This window comes from Bufo gargarizans, chromosome 7 (assembly GCF_014858855.1).
Source record: "Bufo gargarizans isolate SCDJY-AF-19 chromosome 7, ASM1485885v1, whole genome shotgun sequence".
NCBI lineage: Eukaryota > Metazoa > Chordata > Amphibia > Anura > Bufonidae > Bufo > Bufo gargarizans.
Genome location: NC_058086.1, coordinates 191,778,158 through 191,796,826, shown reverse-complemented (window position 1 = coordinate 191,796,826; position 18,669 = coordinate 191,778,158). Strand labels below are relative to the sequence as shown.

General features: G+C 37.7%; 1 protein-coding gene across 8 annotated transcripts in view; it reads left to right on the top strand.

Annotated features, from left to right (window-relative positions):
* CADPS (calcium dependent secretion activator) overlaps window positions 1-18,669 on the top strand; it is a 448,325-nt gene that overhangs the window by 408,256 nt on the left and 21,400 nt on the right. The window lies entirely within an intron of this gene.

The window sequence follows — 18,669 nt, the reverse complement described above, 5'->3', positions numbered from 1 at the left end:
GCTGTGCTTATGTTCTCAATAGGGAGAGATAATCCAAGACAAAATAACGTAATGATTGGGCTTGTTGGAATCTAACTGTCCAATCCTTCTCCCCTCCCCCCCTCCCTCCCCCCCCGAAATCAGCCATTGAGGGAGAGTCAAGAGGCCCACATACACAATAGATGGTCAGCCGGTCCTGCTTAAATGGGCAGCTTTGGCCAACATTCTTTGATATAGAGGTTGGACATGCCTGTAATAGTACGTTCTAAGTAAGTCATTGGTTTATATGGGTATTTTAAAGTAAGCTAAGACAATCTGTTGCCCTAGGATAAAGTGTGCTACAGGTCCTTTACTGCCTGGACTGCAAGGCCACACATTATCTTAAGATACATAGAGTTATAGAGATATTGTCCAGAATCCGTTTAGTAGTCATAGGGCTTTCAGTCGTCCACTCAAATGGTTCTTCTAGGGTTATCTTAAGACCCCTGACATTTAAAGATAAGGGTGGAGCACACTGAGGCATGATACCATATCATGCGTATTCTACAATAAAATCATGATAGTGGATATCACACTGTACAATAAAAGGAGATATGTCTGTACGTTATATCAAACCCATGAACTTCAAGTCATAGTAATAAATAGAGAATAAACGATTAGTTATGGATAGCAATAGATATTAAATGTTTAATTGTATTCATGTTATAAGAATGAAAATATTACATATGCGGCATGTATATTTTCATCATGAAGGAAGTTAAAGTTAGAAAATTCTGTGTTCATGTTCCTGTCGCCTTGAGTGTGTGACACTTGTTGTACTCCTGTCTGTACCAGTGTTCTGCCAAGGCTTCGACCACTAAACGCGCCAGTTCTTAACTAGGTCTTGTGTGTAGCATGTGTCTCTGTAACCGTGATATACCTAGTACTTTCTCTTCTTTCACACTTGTCATGCGCATCTTCTGGCCTGGTCATGCATTTTTCCGCTTACTTTGCTTTCTCACGAGCTACAGACTTTTTCTTTTTCAATCAAAGCTTTTTTTTTTTTTACTTTTATCTTTTGTGTGTGCTTTTTTTTTTTCTTCTCGCATTTCCTTCTATCAAATGATCTTTCCTTTATGATTTTCCACTCTCTCACTGATGTCTTCCCAATTGAAATGGAACTTATCTCTCATGTCAAAAGTTTTTTCACATTATGTCAAGTGGCATGATTTAGAGTCAAATAATCTTCCTGTGTACATCTACTAGCATGACCCACATCCACTGAGAATGCCTGCTACATGCATACAGGACACGGAGTGGTGCTCGTCGTCGCTCTATGCATGCATGCCCATCAAAATATTGAACTTTTAGGTGCCTGGAAATGAAAGTTATAAAAACCCATCCACTAGGCATCAAATTAAGCTAGAACCCAGAAGAACAGCAGTCATTCTGCAAATTTAGACAACCATTGTCTACATTATTTATGGGTTTTCTTTTTGATGCCTAAGCTGCCTTTTCTATCCCTATTCCTTATCTCTTCCTATAAACCCATTTTGTTTTGTATTTTCATGTAATGTCTTAAGGATGAACAGTAAATGAGCAATATGTTCTAATGGAACTTAACAAAAACATAACTTTTACATAGTTTTAAAGCATAGTTGCAAAAATTTAATCTTTTTGCATCTTTATAGCAGTTTCCAGAAATTCAAATAATTTGATTGCAATTGAAAAAAAAGGACTAATCAAGTAACAAATCTTATCAAGCTGCTATATCATTTGAAACTGCTGTTGAAATTCAATAAAAAAAAAAATTTAAAAAAAAAGATTTTGGCTTGAGTAGGCCAATTTAATAGCTTAAACTAATTATTTCAAAATAATTTAAAAAGTCAATATATGATCAAATTAAGCTAAATTCCTCCTTTATACAAATTCCTTTTTGTACTCTTGTTTACCTTAGTCCTTTTATTTTAATATTTATTTTACCCCCAAATTTACTTTTCCTTTGTCTTTTTATTTTTACCTCTTGTCTTCCCCATTTAGAAAAGGCTGGATGATAATAATTCTGTCATGTGCCTGAGAATTTTTGAGGTAATTTTTTTTTTTAATCATAATTTTTTTTTTTTATCATTTCATTTTTTCACCATTCATTTTAGCACCATCAAAGTGTATTATCAGTATGATTATTACAATTGCGTTTTTTAAAGCACTTAAAACAATTGCCATTTTTTGTGGTCATTGTCTCTATCAAAAGAGTATTGGTTTATTTCATCTCAGCTTTAACTTCTTTTCTTCTAGTGATTTGTGCTTTATGCCATAATAATATGATATTTTTACCTAGGTGCTTAGAGAGTTAATCCTCAAGATGTTCTTTTAATCCAGTGCTAGTATGTATTCTGCATTCAGAGGTTAGATTAATGTGATCTGTGTCAGGAGATTGGCTGCATAGATCTGGAGAGAAAATAACATTTTGTAACCTTTGCAGTACGAAGTTTCTACATCCCAATATATCTAACTCTTCTGAGTATTAATGTGGCATTAAATACAACTTTATTTTTACATATTTTTTTGCATTGATGTTATCAATGTGTGACACATGTAGGTCTGACTCCTTGCACCCTACCGATTTTTTTTATAAAGAGATCCCTTGCTGATAGGTGGTAGAGATGAGCAAATTAATTCTGTAGAATAAAAATCTGTCCTGAATTTTTACAAAACTTTCAGATTCTATATAATTAGAATATTAGGTGATTCAGTTCGGGAGAATTTTTGAAGAGAAACATCAAGGGATGGAGAGAGTGTGAGAGAACAGAAGGCCATCTATAGTTTTTCATGGCAATTGAAGCACTTTCGATTTTGGTCAAATCGATTCTGGTCCACATCAAATTAGACACCGGCATTTAAAAAAAATTCTCTCATCTCTAAATAGTGGATTTCAGTGAGCCTGAACCCATTGATTACATGTCCCATGGATAGACCTTTTTTTTTTCTTTCAGAAGTTAAGTTGGATAGAATAGTTACAATGATTTATCCTCAGGATAGGTCATTAATATCAGATCAGCTGGAGTTGAACTCCCAGTACTCCTTCCAATCAGGTGATCCTAAGGTTTGCTGGAAGACACAGACCCCCGCTGATGTCATATTGATAACCTCTCCTGGGGATAGGTCGTCAATATATCTTAACAATGCACAAGCCCTAAAAAATTAACATTATGAAACGATTGAAGCTATGACTTTTTATGTTTTTCCTTTTATTTCAACATGCATACTATAAATAATTTTAAGTCCAGATGATTCCCATTGGATACAAATGTTCCCTACCTTAAGATTCCAATGCGGTCAGGTGTGGCTGTGTCTATGGGATGTAACACCCCTGGGCATGCAGTATAGGTATCACTGCACAAGTTTATGCCAAACCACTATTTGTGATACATATGGAATGACACTGGGTATGTAGACTTTTCAGATTTTTTTAAATTTCTCTTGAGGTTAAGACATGAACAGGTTTGTGTATGCAGCCCCTCATCAGATCCATGTGAGTTATCAATTAACATGGTAGTAAATTGCTTTAGTTAATTTTAATCCAGCAGAAAAATCAAAGTATTCTGTTAGCATTAGGTTTCCCATACAAGTAGGGGCAATTTAATAAAGGTTTTTATGCCATTTTTCTGGCATAAAGATATTGTACATTATGAGGCATGCCATATCGGCACCAAAATTTGAACTTTTTAGCAATTCTGCTGCCTACTTATTGGTATCATCCTGTACTTTCAGTAGACTGCACCTAAAGGAGACAGATGGAAGGGAGTTTGATTTTAGGATCAGTCTACTTGGGCTTTGTTTGTAGTCTGTAACCATGGAGACACATATGTCTGCACAGGAATAGTTTGTACAGAAAGGTAGGATAGTTTTAATCAAGACAATTTGCAAAGTTTAGGTGCATTTGTACAAACCCTTTAATGTGGCGGAAAGCTTTTTGCAGTTAAATGCAGTTGTAGAGGAGGTGTAGGACAAATAGAATACTTTGATTTGATTCACTGGTGGATTTAAATAATTAAAGCAGTTTATTGCAGTAACCATTAATTATTCAACTTCACACGTCAACAATTTTAATATTTTAGTATATCTAAATATTCCCAAAAATGTAAATCAATAGAGTCGCTTATATTTTCTCACCCTAATGTCATATTTGTTTTTTGTTGCCTACATGTCACCAACATAATCTGCAGAGCTTCAAAGATGAAACTGTGTACATTTATCTGTACAATCACCCTCATAGAAGTGCCTGTAGATTAGGGCTGGACCCCATAAAAGATGCTTAAAGGGCTTTTCCGTGATTTTAATACTGATGATCTATCCGCCGATCAGCTGTTCGAGAAGGCAGCGGTGCTTGCAGTAGCACCGTGACTTTCTTTCGGATTTCCCTAGGCCATGTGACATCACGTTCATCAGTCATATGGCCTAGGCGCAGCTCCGCCCCATTGAAGTGAACGGGGCTGGGCTGTGATACAAGCACAGTTGCGATACTATGTACGGTGCTGTGCTTGGTAAGCTGCAAAAGGCCTTGGTGCTCACAGGATTGCCAGTGCCTTCTCAAAACAGCTGATCGTCAGGGGTCCTGGGTGTTAGACCCCCACTGATCAGATACTGATGACCTATCCAGAGAATAGGTCATCAATTTTAAAATCTTAGAAAACCCTTTTAACTTCAGAAGACTGGTCCTCTGAGGATCTGTTTGGTGGCATGACAGTGCTCTGACTGCATGGGCACTACTACCGTGCCTAGACTAAATAACCCTTTCCTTTGATCTCCATCATTTAACCTCTAGATCAAAACTATATAAGGTTAACCCATTCAGGACTCATTTTTCACCTTAAGGACCATGCCATTTTTTGCAAATCTGACATGTGTCACTTTATGTGGTGATAACTTTAAAACGCTTTTACTTATCCAAGCATTTCTGAGACTGTTTTCTCGTCACATATTGTACTTCATGATAGTGGTAAATTTGAGTCAAAATATTTCATTTTTATTTATAAAAAAAATGCCAAATTTGGAAACATTTGGAAAAATTTGCAATTTTTACAATTTCTATTTCTCTGCTTTTAAAACAGATAGTGATACCTCCTAAAATAGTTATTACTTTAAATTTCCCATATATCTACTTCATGATTATTTTGTAAATGACATTTTCTTTTTCTGGGCTGTTCGAAGGCTTAGAAGTTTAGAAGCAAATCCTTTAGGTGCCCCACAAGAGTTAAAGGAAAATGTGGATACATTTTCTGAATTTCACTTTTTTGGCAGATTTTCAATTTTAATAAAAAAAAATTCCGCTAACAAAGCAAGGGTTAACAGCTAAACAAACCTCAATATTAATTACCCTGATTCTGTCATTTACAGAAACACCCCATATGTGGTCATAAACTTCTGTACGGGCACACGGCAGGGCGCAGAAGGAAAGGAACGCCATATGGTTTTTGGAAGGCAGATTTCACTGGGATAATTTTAAGTTGCCATGTCACATTTGAAGACCCCCTGATGCACCCCTAGAGCAGAAACTCCAAAAAAAGACCCCATTTTGGAAACTACAGGATAAGATGGCAGTTTTGTTGTTACTATTTTAGGGTGCATATGATTTTTGGTTGCTCTATATTACACTTTTTGTGATGCAAGGTAACAAAAAATAGCTGTTTAGGCACCGTTTTTATTTTTTGTTATCTACAATGTTCATCTGACAGGTTAATTCATGTGGTATTTTTATAGAGCAGGTTGTTACGGACGCGACAATACCAAATATGACAACTTTTTTGGTTGTTTGTTTCAGTTTTACATAATAAAGCATTAAAAAAATAGTTTTTTTTAGTGTCTCCATATTCTGAAAGCCATAGTTTTTTTATTTTTTGGGCAACTGTCTTATGTAGGGGCAAATTTTTTTCGGTATGAGATGATGGCTAGATTGGTATGATTTTGGGGTGTGTATGACTTTGTTATCACTTGGTATTACACTTTTTGTGATGTAAGGTGACAAAAAAATTCCTTTTTTGACCCGTTTTTTTTTTTTTTTTTTTAACGTGTTCATCTGAGGGGTTAGGTCATGTGATATTTTTATAGAGAATGTCATTATGGACATGGCAATACCTAAAATGTTAACTTTTTTATTTATTTAAGTTTTACACGATAATATTTTTGAAACAAAAAAAAATCATGTTTTAGTGTCTCCATAGTCTGAGAGCCATATTTTTTTATTTTTTTGGCGATTGTCTTAGGTAGGGTATCATTTTTGTGGGATGAGATGACAGTTTGATTGGCACTATTTTAGGGTGCATATAACTTTTTGATCGCTTGCTATTACACTTTTTGTGATGTAAGGTGACAAAAAATGTTTTTTAGCACAGTTTTTTTTTTTTTGGGACGGTGTTCATCTGAGGGGTTAGGTCATGTGATATTTTTATAGATCCGGTCGATACCGACGCGAAGATATCTAATATGTCTACTTTTCTTTTTTGTAAAACTTTATTTTTTTAACTTCTTTTTTAACTTAATTTTTTGTCCCACTCTGGGACTTCAGCTTTTGGTGGTCTGATTCCCTTTACAGTGCATTACAATACTTCTGTATTATAATGCATTGGCTGTAAGTGTATTACACACTGTAATACACATGCAGCTTCCTACCTGTGAGATCCAGGGGGCTGGATCTCACAGGCTGTCACGGAAGGCAGCCACGATGCCTAAGGAAGGCATCGGGCTGCCTTCCCTGCCATCAGGTCTCTGTCATAGCAGCGCGGGGACCCAATGGCTACCCCACACCCGGCAGGATACCGCACGTGCCGCGGTCAGCGCTGACCATGGCAGTGCAAGGGTTAATGCGCTGGCATCTGTGTTTTAACCAATGCCAGCGTATGCAGCAGGGACCCGATTGTCAGTAACTGCCGGGTTCGAGCCGCTCATCTGGCGGGCGCAGCTCCTGCACCCGCCCGATCAGCATGACTTACATGTATGTCACTGGTCCTTAAGTCACGGCCAGATATGACGTACATGTACGTCATGGTTCCTTAAGGGGTTAAAGACAACAGGGGATAAACAAATGATTGCATCACATGGATTATATATCCATAGCCTTGTAAGTAGACAGAACAGGGTCCATTAAAAGATGTTTCGTCTGCCAGTTCGGGGCTCCATTTTTATGGTATAAAGTGATGCTTGAAAGTTTGTGAACCCTTTGAATGTTCTACATTTCTGCATACATTTTAACCTAAAACTAAATTAGATTTTCACACAAGTCCTAAAAATAGATAGTGATAACCAAATCAAGCAAATAAAAAAATATTAGACTTGGTCATTTATTTGTTGAGGAAAATGATCCAATATCACATGCCTGTCAGTGGCAAAAGTATGTGATCCTTTGCTTTCAATATCTGGTGTGACCCCCTTGTGCAACAATAACTGCCACTAAACATTTTCGGTAATTGTTGATTAGTCCTGCACAACGGCTTGGAGGAATTTTAGCATATGCCTCCTTACAAAACAGCTTCAAGTGTGTGATTCGAAGTAATTGTTCACGAAGCAAATTCTTTGATAAAATTCGGCGAATCAGCCGAATCAAACTTTTCAATATTTCACTCATCTCTAGTCATCAGATCTGATCGGGGGTCTCACACCCGGGATCCACACCGATCAGCTATTCAAGAAGGCAGAGGCACTCGCAGTAGCGCTGTGAATGGGGCTGAGCTGCGATACCAAGCAGAGCTGCAGTACAACGTATGCCGCTGACCTTAGTGAGCAGGGAGAAGGCTGCGGCGCTTAGAGGAGCACTGCTGTCTTCTCAAACAGCTGATCGGTGAGGGTCTCGAGTGTCAGACCCTCACTGATCAGATACTGATGACGTATCCAGAGGCAGTTCTCTGATTGCATGGGCAATTAAGGCTTCAATTATGGCCAAAAATTCTATAATCCGCAGCACTCGCTGGTAGTTGGTGAAAAAGCGGTGATTTATTCACTCAAGCAGCTAGAATACAGCGACGTTTCGACCTTAGTTGGTCTTAATCAAGCAATGAGTTCCCATATCCCAGTGTGCCTTAAATAGGGTATGTAGGTGGGTACAATAGTAGGTGTGTATAGTCCTTCCTCCCAGGTGGGAGTATACGTCTATCTACACAAAACATGGTTTTTAGTACAAGAACGTTCAAGAAATGCATCAATACCATCAAAGTGATTTGTCTAACAACATACATAGTGATTAAGTCAATACATTCCCTTATATCTCACTTATACTTATGATCTCCACGATAGCCCCACAATCCACGCTGATCCCGGTAGCGGAGCTATCGTGGAGATCATCATGTACAAGTGAGATATAAGGGAATGTATTGACTTAATCACTATGTATGTTGTTAGACAAATCACTTTGATGGTTTTGATGCATTTCTTGAACGTTCATGTACTTAAACCATGTTTTGTGTAGATAGACGTATACTCCCACCTGGGAGGAAGGACTATACACACCTACTATTGTACCCACCTACATACCCTATTTAAGGCACACTGGGATATGGGAACTCATTGCTTGATTAAGACCAACTAAGGTCGAAACGTCGCTGTATTCTAGCTGCTTGAGTGAATAAATCACCGCTTTTCCACCAACTACCGGCGAGTGCTGAGGATTATTGAATTTTCTAGAAGAGTTGGGACCCCCAGCCAGGATCCCTATCTGCATGCACCATCCGGCTTGCAAGCCCCTTCACTGGTCTGTACCCAAGTGTGTGGGATGAGTAGTGCTGCCAATCCTTGAGTTTTTCTTCAGTTATGGCAAGCCATCCTGGCCCAGATGCAGTAAAAAAAAAAGGGGGCTGCCTGGGTGAAAAGAGCTAAACCCGGACAACCCTTTTAAATTTCACTTTTACCTGCTTTTCTTAAAGATTCACATACTTTTACCATTAACATACATGTCATATTGTATAATTTTCCTTAATAAAAAAAATTAACAAATCCACAATTTTTGACATCTCTATTTCTTTGATTTGGTTATCTTTATCTACTTTTAGGACTTATGTAAAAATCTGATGCAGTTTTAGATCAAATTCATGCAGAAATATAGAAAATTCTGAAGGGTTCACAAACAGTCAAGCAATACCGTACATAGGTATGTCCAAATAACCACCTGTGGTACTTATTTGTGCATATGCAAGTACAATTTAAATTGTTGAATAGATTATTTTATTTTTTTAAGATTTTTATATTTTTTTATATTTTTAAATTTTATTTATTTTTTTACTTTTTTTAGGCCCCCAAAGGTCCGACAGCTTGCCATTTCATTTTAGCAATGGGATTTAATACATTGCTAAATTGAAAATTCAGTATATCCCAATGTAGTGTTGCCCCTTGTTGGCCTGCATTGGAATATACATGTGAAAGGCCTGGTAGCTTCCAGCAGGCTCATCCCTTTGACAATGAATGAACGGCTCCACGATTGCTCTGTTTTCAGCTCTCTGAGGTGTTAAATGTATATGATTGGCATTATTGCCGATCACAGACATTAGACTTGCCCACTGCACTCGCGAGCGGGCTCCATTTTTTAAACCACACACTTCTGCTGTATATGTACAGAGGTGGTGCCGGAGGGGTGCCAGAGGGGTTAAGGTCAAAATTAAGGTCTTCAAAGGGTTAAGGAAGCAACAACACTCTCTGGATCCGTCTCATGAAGCATGCTAAAGGTGTGCAACAGAGTTTACAAACTTATAAATGGGTTCATTGGAATTCTGAGAGATGTCTCCTATTAGGACAAATAAACTATCGCTGCACGCAGCATTATTTATTCTGTAAAAAATTACAGACTCTGGGGCCTAAGATGGATAGCTATATTCAGTTTGGCCTCACATCCTTAGGGAAAATAATAATCATGATTTAGAATAGTTCAACATTTTGGCTGGTTGATTACAGTAGTAGTTAAGCACCTACCAAAGACATCATCTAGGAACATTGAAATTTAGTTGCTTGACCAGAGAGCTGAAAAGTGGTGTCTACCTTATGTATCAAGAGGTATGATAAGTCTAAGGTCACATAAGGAAATATAAGTTCTTTGACCCACTTCTGTGGATTCCGATTTGTCTTCACCAGAACTTTGAATTCTTCTCATTTTACCACATTTCTTTGTTCTTCTGGTAAGTTGACTTCCACTAGAATATACTCGATTTAAGAAATCAAATGATCAAGGGAGACACCAGTTAATACAGATAAAGGAAACTGATTATGATTTTGTCTGCATGTATGTCTTCAAGATGCAGCCCAAGGAAAATATAAAGATTACAACAGATGTGCTTAGTGACGGCTCATCTGCTTAAGTCTAGCAGTCCCCAAGATCAGTGATTAAAAAGCCATCTCTAAGTTTAATGAAAAACACTATCCTGATAATAATACCGTGTGCTTGATAGCTTTCTTGCAGAGTCCTTGTCAAGGCAAATCAGACGGAGGAGACATTTGACTGGAGATGATACAGGGATTATATGGGTCAATTATATGCTTAATCTGTCTGGTAGGGATTAAACAGTTACAGATTGCCTCGGCCGGCCGGAGTATTTGGCTTGTCCTTGGCAGTTATCAGATCCCAATGGTTGTGCTTACTATAAAGTCTAGTAAGAACTTAATCATATAGTGATAGGGACCGGATGGGGATGAGCTGAAGTGCAGCAACTAGTATGTCACTTTTTAAGGCACTGGTTACATACCATTTGGCTGTCTAAAACATGGTATAGCATAGAGGAATACATACATAATTAAATACCAAAAATCAATGTACAGTAATGCACTATGACAACCAGAAAGATTTCTCATCCCAGTATGGGACAAAAATATTAAACATGGCTGACTTCTTTTCAGATGATAATGCTATGCCATTAGTCAGTTAAAATTATTGCTCATTGTTAAATTTCAACCAACAAATGTTCATTTTGGTTGAAATTAGCCGTTTTGATCAACTTTAGACTAATGTCTATTTCCACCTTTACTGAAACCTACAAAATAATCCAGATCTCTTAAAGAAATGATCACCAGACAGTTAGTGCAATTCCGAATTTTGTGATGGGAGTGCTAAAAAGTGGCTACCCCAGTTGCTAAGTTTATGGTACGCAGAAGGTTTGTCACTCAAATATTCCATCACAGGACAAAATGGAAGGAGGGTCTTCCTTGTTTTGCCAAGTTTTCCAATCCAATGGTCCATTTTCTTGCCTCATAGCAAATTTCTGTAGGGATACCACTACATTCCATTCTATTGACGAGATATGGTCAGAATGATCTATTCATGTATTGTTGCCAAATGATTTCCCAATGACCACTCAACAGTGTACCAATTTAAGGACAAAGCTAGAGCATGGGTTCAGTCTGGGGGCTTTGCCCCTTAGAGTTCAAAAACCATTTGCACATTAATATTGACCCAATCATCAGCATGCTCCTTATAAATGCTTGCTTCTGGTGCCCTATGGCCATGAGACTTAGTACATAAAAATGAACAGAACTGGTGGGTAACCTCAAATAAGACGTAACTTTTAATACATAATTAAAAATACCCAAAAGGAGGCAAAAAGGTCGCTCGCCACAGTACAGGACACTTATTACAAATCACTCAATGGTGAAAAAGTACAAAATTTCTATATGTGGTGCCAACAAACCTAAACAGGAGCAAAAGAGTGGGAGGGGAAGGGAGACTGGGTCTCTTTCTCCTATTAAACACACCTCCCAACGCGTTTCATTGGCCTAGGACCAATTCATCAGAAGCTGCTGCCACAAGCCCAGCTGGATGACTATCAGCTTCAAATAAACTAGAGGGCTGTGCTATGAGGATGAAACACTCCATTAGTTTGATCAGATGGAGCCTCTGCCACTGGTGCTAAGCTGAGTTTTGGCTGCTGTTTGCACTTTATTTCTAGACTATTTTGTTTTGTGCACTTTATATATTGACTACTTTGTATTGCTGTACTTTATCTATTCAAGTCCCCTGATGAATTGGCCCTAGGCCAATGAAACGCGCCTGGCAGTGTGTTTTGGGGATATAGCTGTATTTTGCTTGCTATTGTGGGCTCATTTATAGTATATCCCTTAGTGTGCCAACATAGTTCCCTCGCTTGCTCCCTTCTCTGACGAAACTAGGCAGTCACATGGCGCAGCGTAGGGACACCTAGGACAACTTAGGAGGTGCTAACATATAGGGAGGGATCAATAGGAGAAGAGGACCCAGTCTCCCTTCCCCTCCAACTCCTTTGCTTCCGTTTAGGTTTGTTGGCACTACATATACCAATTTTGTACTTTTTCACCATTGAGTGATCTGTAATATATGTCCTATACTGTGGCGAGCGACCTTTTCGCCTAATTTTGGGTATTTTAAATAATGTATTAAAAGTTAAGTCTTATTTGAGATTACCCATCAGTTCTGTTCATTTTTTGTATTTATAATTGAGTACCCATTTCTTTTTGGTTATCATTAGTGACCATTATATTCCCGTGGTTAATTCAACAGACTCAATACAAAAAGCTTTTTGCCATGATATGTTTTTTTTTTAGGGATAGTTTTTTTTAAGATTAAGTTGGAAGGAAATAAATGGCACAACTGAGATAGTTACTTAACATGGGAACCAAAAAAGAAAGTTAGACTAGTACTCCCAAACAATATGAAGTAAAGTACGGTTGCATGCCACCATGGCTGCAATGCAAAAGCAAACACTACATGCAGCACACTACTCCATGCACAAAGACACGAAACATGAATTATGAATATGGAAATTAGAAGCTCTTTGAGCACAATTTTGATCCAAATTGTGTCTGGCCTAACAGTGACAAGATGGCTTCCAACAGATGGGACCTACATTATCAGACTTGGCTCTCCTGGCCCTAGGCCTAAAAAATTCAAGCCAATATATTATACTGCTATACTCACTATACAGAAATTAGAAGCTCTTTGCACAGATTTTATTTTATTAAAATAGTTTCTTTTTTATTACCAAAAAATTAGATGTTTCACCTCTTCAAGTAAGGCTATGAAGTAAATGCCCTGCTGGAACGTACCCTTAAGTTGTAGACCTGGTCTATCCTTCTTGGATCATAAAATGTCTTCTAAGGCTTTAGCATCTCAGTATATGTTTTTTTATAATAAGTAACCAAGAGTATACATGCCACAGAGACAGATCAAATGACTTCTGTGAGACCCTAGCTGGTCCCTTCTTTTTTACTGGGCAGCTATGACCTGTATAGGAAGCCCCTCATCTCATTTACCAAGTAGAAAACAAGTCAAAGAGAAACTGGCCCAAGACATGGAAATAGTGTGAAGCAGGAAACAAACTCCAGGTCCTTCTGAACTGGTTCGCAAACCCGGCACTATAATGCAGGAAGTGGGGGAGCTACCTTTAATCTTTCCTATGGGACAACCTTTTTTCTATGGCCCTGAGAATTTATCCTTCCATCTCGCATTTATTTTTCCATTTAGCTATTTGACAATCTTTAAAGCTGGAATCCTTCCCGGGACGGTTAGATTTCCAAGTGACCTCTTTAGTTTTGCCGAATGACTCACATCATCCTGTTCCGCTGCCGTTATAACAGCCGCATAGCTATACACAAGCTTGTCTTCCAGGTTGTGCATTTTTCTATTTAAAGCTAGAGATTTGCACACTATTTCATTGCACAGTATTTAACTCCCTTAATAGCAAAATGTTTAATATATTCCCTGGTTTTAGATCTTTAGAGGATTTCGGCCTCTTTAGCAGAGTTTTACAGAGGCAGCTTTACATGCCGTGATAGATATTTGCTGAAGACAGTTAATTTGTTTTGTATCCTTCTCTGAGAAGATTGTTTCCTAATCATTCCGAGAAGCCAAACTGATTGCTCTGAAAATGCTAAGGTCACCTCACCGCTTACGAAACTGATCAGCATGGCATGCTGCTCACTAGTATTAAACAGCCCAGAGATTAACTGCAAGCAGGGAGCAACCCTGTTGGCTGGTGCAAGAAAGACGAGGATTTCCTTTGAAGAGTAATCTTCATGTGCCGTTTTTCTGATGCGTTGAATGATAATTGAGTTGAGTGTTGCAAAAGTATTCAACTTCGTAAAATTTGGTCTGAATTACAAATGACTCTGATATAGATTTTATTTTCCATTTTTTAATAAAATTGAAAATGTAAAAAGTCTCAAGTGTGTTCAGCACCTTCAGACTAGCTCAATCATATTTTGTAAATGTCAGTTCTAAGACTGTTCACATCAGGGTTTGAGGCACTCTTTGAGAGACTCAGTTGCAGATTTCATCATTTTTGCAGAGAAAATAGCACGGCCTACAGCATTTTTTTTCTTTCTTTTTTCAACAAAGTGAAGAACACCATGGTGGAAGATGACAGACCCCAATTATAAATCAGTCAGTGGAGTCCATCAGGTGCCATTGGAGATAGATCTTTCAAAGCAGGAATTCTATTTTTCTGCTCCCCTTTCCTAAAATTCACATGCCTTGGACTTGATAAAATTGTCTTTATTTTCAACTGTGATAACTATGTAACAGGGCTATTCCCTGACGCATGATGTAAACATAACCTAACCCAGACAAAACTTTATTTTAGGGAGTTGAATACTGTGAAAGACCATGATTGTCATTTACAAAGGCTTTATGTCTGTTTTTTGGCATTAAGAAGTTGTAAAATTGGCCATAAATGTCATTTTGCGCAAACATTTAGCAACTTTTTTTTTGTTTCACGCTGCTCTTGCCACTTTTTACAAAAGAAAAAAATGACGTAACTCATAATGGAAATCTACATTAGCTCCAAGCTGGTGTAAGTTTCAGTTTCTGCTGCACAGACATCACAGATGCGACAAATTTGTTAAGAGACCTGGTCGCATCTTTCGCCAGCTGGCTTTTTACTAAGACTGGCATGTAAAAAATCATAATAATTGCGGTGCATCTCGGGCCCTCATGCACCAGAACTGAAATCTATGCCAGTATATTTCAAGTAGAATTTAGACAAGTTAGACTGGGCCGATAGATGATGATAAAGATGACTAGTCAGACATTTGATGATGGTGATAATAATTACTCCCTAGCTACATGATGATGATGATGATGATTGGTCACTGTTATTTGATGATAAAAACGATGGCTCCCTAGTCCCTAGCTTCATGATGATGACAAAGGAGAATGATCATATCTTTGATTATGGCAATGATGACTCTCTAGTTACATGATGATAATGATCACTGGTCAGATATTTGATAATGGCGATGATTACTCCCTGTCTTCTTGATCATGGGGATCACTGGTCAGACATTTGATGATGGCGTTGATGACTTCCTTGCTACATGATGATGATGACTCACTGACATTTAGTGATGGTGCTGATGCCTTTCTAGTCCCTAGCTACATGATGATAATGGAGTTGACTGGTCAGACATTTGATGATGGTGGTGATGACTCCCTAGATACATGATGATGATGGTGACTGGTCAGACATTTAATGATGGAAACAATGACGTCCTACCTACATGATGATGATGACTAGTCAGACATTTGATGATGGTGGTGATGACTCCCTAGCTACATGATGATGATGGTGACTGGTCAGACATTTAATGATGGAAACAATGACTTCCTACCTACATGATGATGACTAGTCAGACATTTGATGATGGTGATGATGGCTCCCTAGATACATTATGACTTGCGATATTCACATATTCAGTTTACAGTCACAGGAATGACCATTAAAATTTTCAAAACATCTCCATTGTTTCCCCCTAATACTTCAAAAGGAACATATGACAACATTTGTGATCCCAGACCCCACAGTTATCATTCTGAAGGCCTATTATTAATGTATGGCTATCTTATATATTCCCTGTCCCTCAATTCACCTTAATACGTGAATATTATGGTATTTCCCTTTAAATGTCTGTGAATCCCACATATCCTATCATGTAATATCCCATTTTTAGAATGATCATAGATATTTTATACAAACAAGAAAACAATATTCCACCGCTGCCTCGATAAAACCTTGTTGACTCCGTTTCATAACCATCTCGTGTTCTTGTCGATTTGATGCTGAGTCAAAGTCTCGAGTTCTGTTTGCCTTCTGTAGCCCAACTCTCTAATTAAAAGAGGACGGCTCTGTACAGTAATGCATGTTTTTAAATATATTGACATAATTAGCAGTTTTGGTGGAGGAAAAAAAAAGATGTGTTGCCTTGCGCTGTTTGAGGAAAGAAATAAACATATCGGCCTCGTGTATGTAAGAACGTCATCTGTTTGAATGGAGAGCGTAGCCCATAACATGTTGTTCCTTGTATAAAGGAGATATGGTGGCATTTGCCTGATTAACTTGCTTGACAAAAAGTGACAGCTGCTGTGGATGCATGTAGATAAGCCTTACAGTCTAGTTCCGCCTTAGTACATCTGTCAGCAAAATGGGAAGAATAGGGAATGCAAGGAGACAAATTGGTCCCAAAAGGCTGTCCATTCATTCTCACAGGTTTGCTCTATTCAAGCGCCCACCGAGAATCTCAAGTATTAGGCAGCTTATTCAGTGTCATTCAGCCTTTAGAATGAACCCACAAGTGTTTAATTTCTTTCTTTCTCTTTTTTTTTTTTTTACTTCAGGCGGATAAAAGACTTGCGTAGTTTTTTTTTATATTTTTTTTACCAAGCATTAATTGTAAGTCTAGCTGATCAACACTCACAATATTAACTCATTGTTAAATTGGCAATGAATCCACTGGGCCCTGAAACATTGTAAGATCAACAGGTCTTCGGATGCCGCTTTAGAAATTTATTTGAAGTTCGTTGTTTTGTTCACTTGTTCGAAAGGCAAGAACATAAAGTGCCTTAGCTGAAAATCGTACCAAAATCCTGCCAACTTTAATGACCTGACATAGACTTGTGCCTTTGGTCACGTGATTTTATATAGGACATAAGCAACGGGTGGCTATTATGTTACACAATTTACTTTCTTTTTTTTATACAGGCCCAAAAAATTGCCAGTTAAATCTTATTGAGTCAGTTCAGTACTAAAGGTCATCACATCCTAAAATGAATATTTTATAGGAGTTTTGAGCAAGACTGGAATATGGAATATGGGGCAGCAGCTCAGATTGACCCTATTACCTTTCTAAAAACAGCACCACATCAAGAATAAAGAGGGTCAAGTATCAAAGGTGGTTACGTAACCAGGTCCTTGCCTAAGGGGAGACTATAGATTATGTTTGGTAAAGACACATTTCTTTAAGTGTTGCATTGGAACCAAGGATCTTTAGTTTCCACCTTCAACAAGCACCAATATGAATGGGTGTCATGGTGTGAACCAGGGCTATTCAGATTTTTTTTCTTTGGGGCCACCTCTGCTCTATAGATACTCATGGATTTGTGAATATATTCCAGAATTAAAGAGTTTTAGCAATTTTTTATATTGCAAAATATATAAATAGTGTCAAGACATTGATCTTTTTATATATTGAACCACATATTTTGCACTGCATAATTCCCTCTATAAAATAAAGAAGAGAACTTCTTTAATGAATATTAAATAGACACCTCCGGAACTCAACGCCACATGGGTTTGACTAAATTATACAGTACCATTAGCCAATGATATTTTCTATTAAATTCAGTTGAGAAGGTCCATGTTGGAAGACAAACCTTATCACAGTCTCAAAGTGAAAAATAACTAAATATGACAAAGGCCCTACAACTAGCTCCCCATTATTTAACTTAGCTATTACCTTCATTTTGCTTCAGTAGTGATTTCTCAGTCACTCCATTCTGTACACTCTCTTTATTCAAGCAAACGGGGGCTTTAAATGGCTTCCCAATATTTTCAAATTTTTGCCTATTCATGTCTAACAGTGGCTCCTGTTGGCAAACAGAGACCCAGTATCACAATCCGGCTGCTGCTTACAGACCCTCCTAAATTGGCAAACTTAATCTTTTCTTTAGAAGTGAAGCCTCAGCTTCCATCTCAAGAAACAAACATCTACAAGTCTCTTTGAGCCACAGTTTCCCATGTAGAGCAACAGGCAATTAAATTGCCATCAGTTTTTAAATGGTTCAATGCGAAGGGGATGCTGAGTGCAATGCGTTGTAGACCTGCTCAGCTAAAAGTAGGTATTAAACAGGATTTAATTACATAGGAAAGAAGACAAGCAATGCTAATTTGGGGAATTCTCATAATATTCTGCATAAGACCTTTGTATACGAGCTGGTTCCTACACAAGTGCCCTCTCCACTCACAAATACTGAGGAATTATAGCTCTGCTTTGTATACAACAAATTGCATTGCCTATTTCAGGGTAACTGTTGATCTGCTAAGACCTGTCCCTAAAGAAACATGGATCCAGAATTATCAGCCAGTGAGAATCTCAAAATTCTCTTTTTGTATGGATTTGGTGACATGATTTAGTCAAGTGCAAATTTTTCAAAGCTCCAGTAAAGAAAATGTAAAAAAATTGGAATTATGTGTGGAGTTATTGGAGAGAGAGAGAGAAGAGACACACTTCTAAAACTATTTTGTTTTCTTTGGCACAGATATAATTGCGCTATTTTTTGTGAATTTAGCACATATCATGTAAATGTAACATATTTGGTAATGAAAACCTGCCAGCAAAATTACTTTTTATAAATGTGTTTCATATATTTTAGATAATCTCTTTATATACACTTTATAGCAATAAGAATACATAAATAGTATGCTTTCATTTTAATTG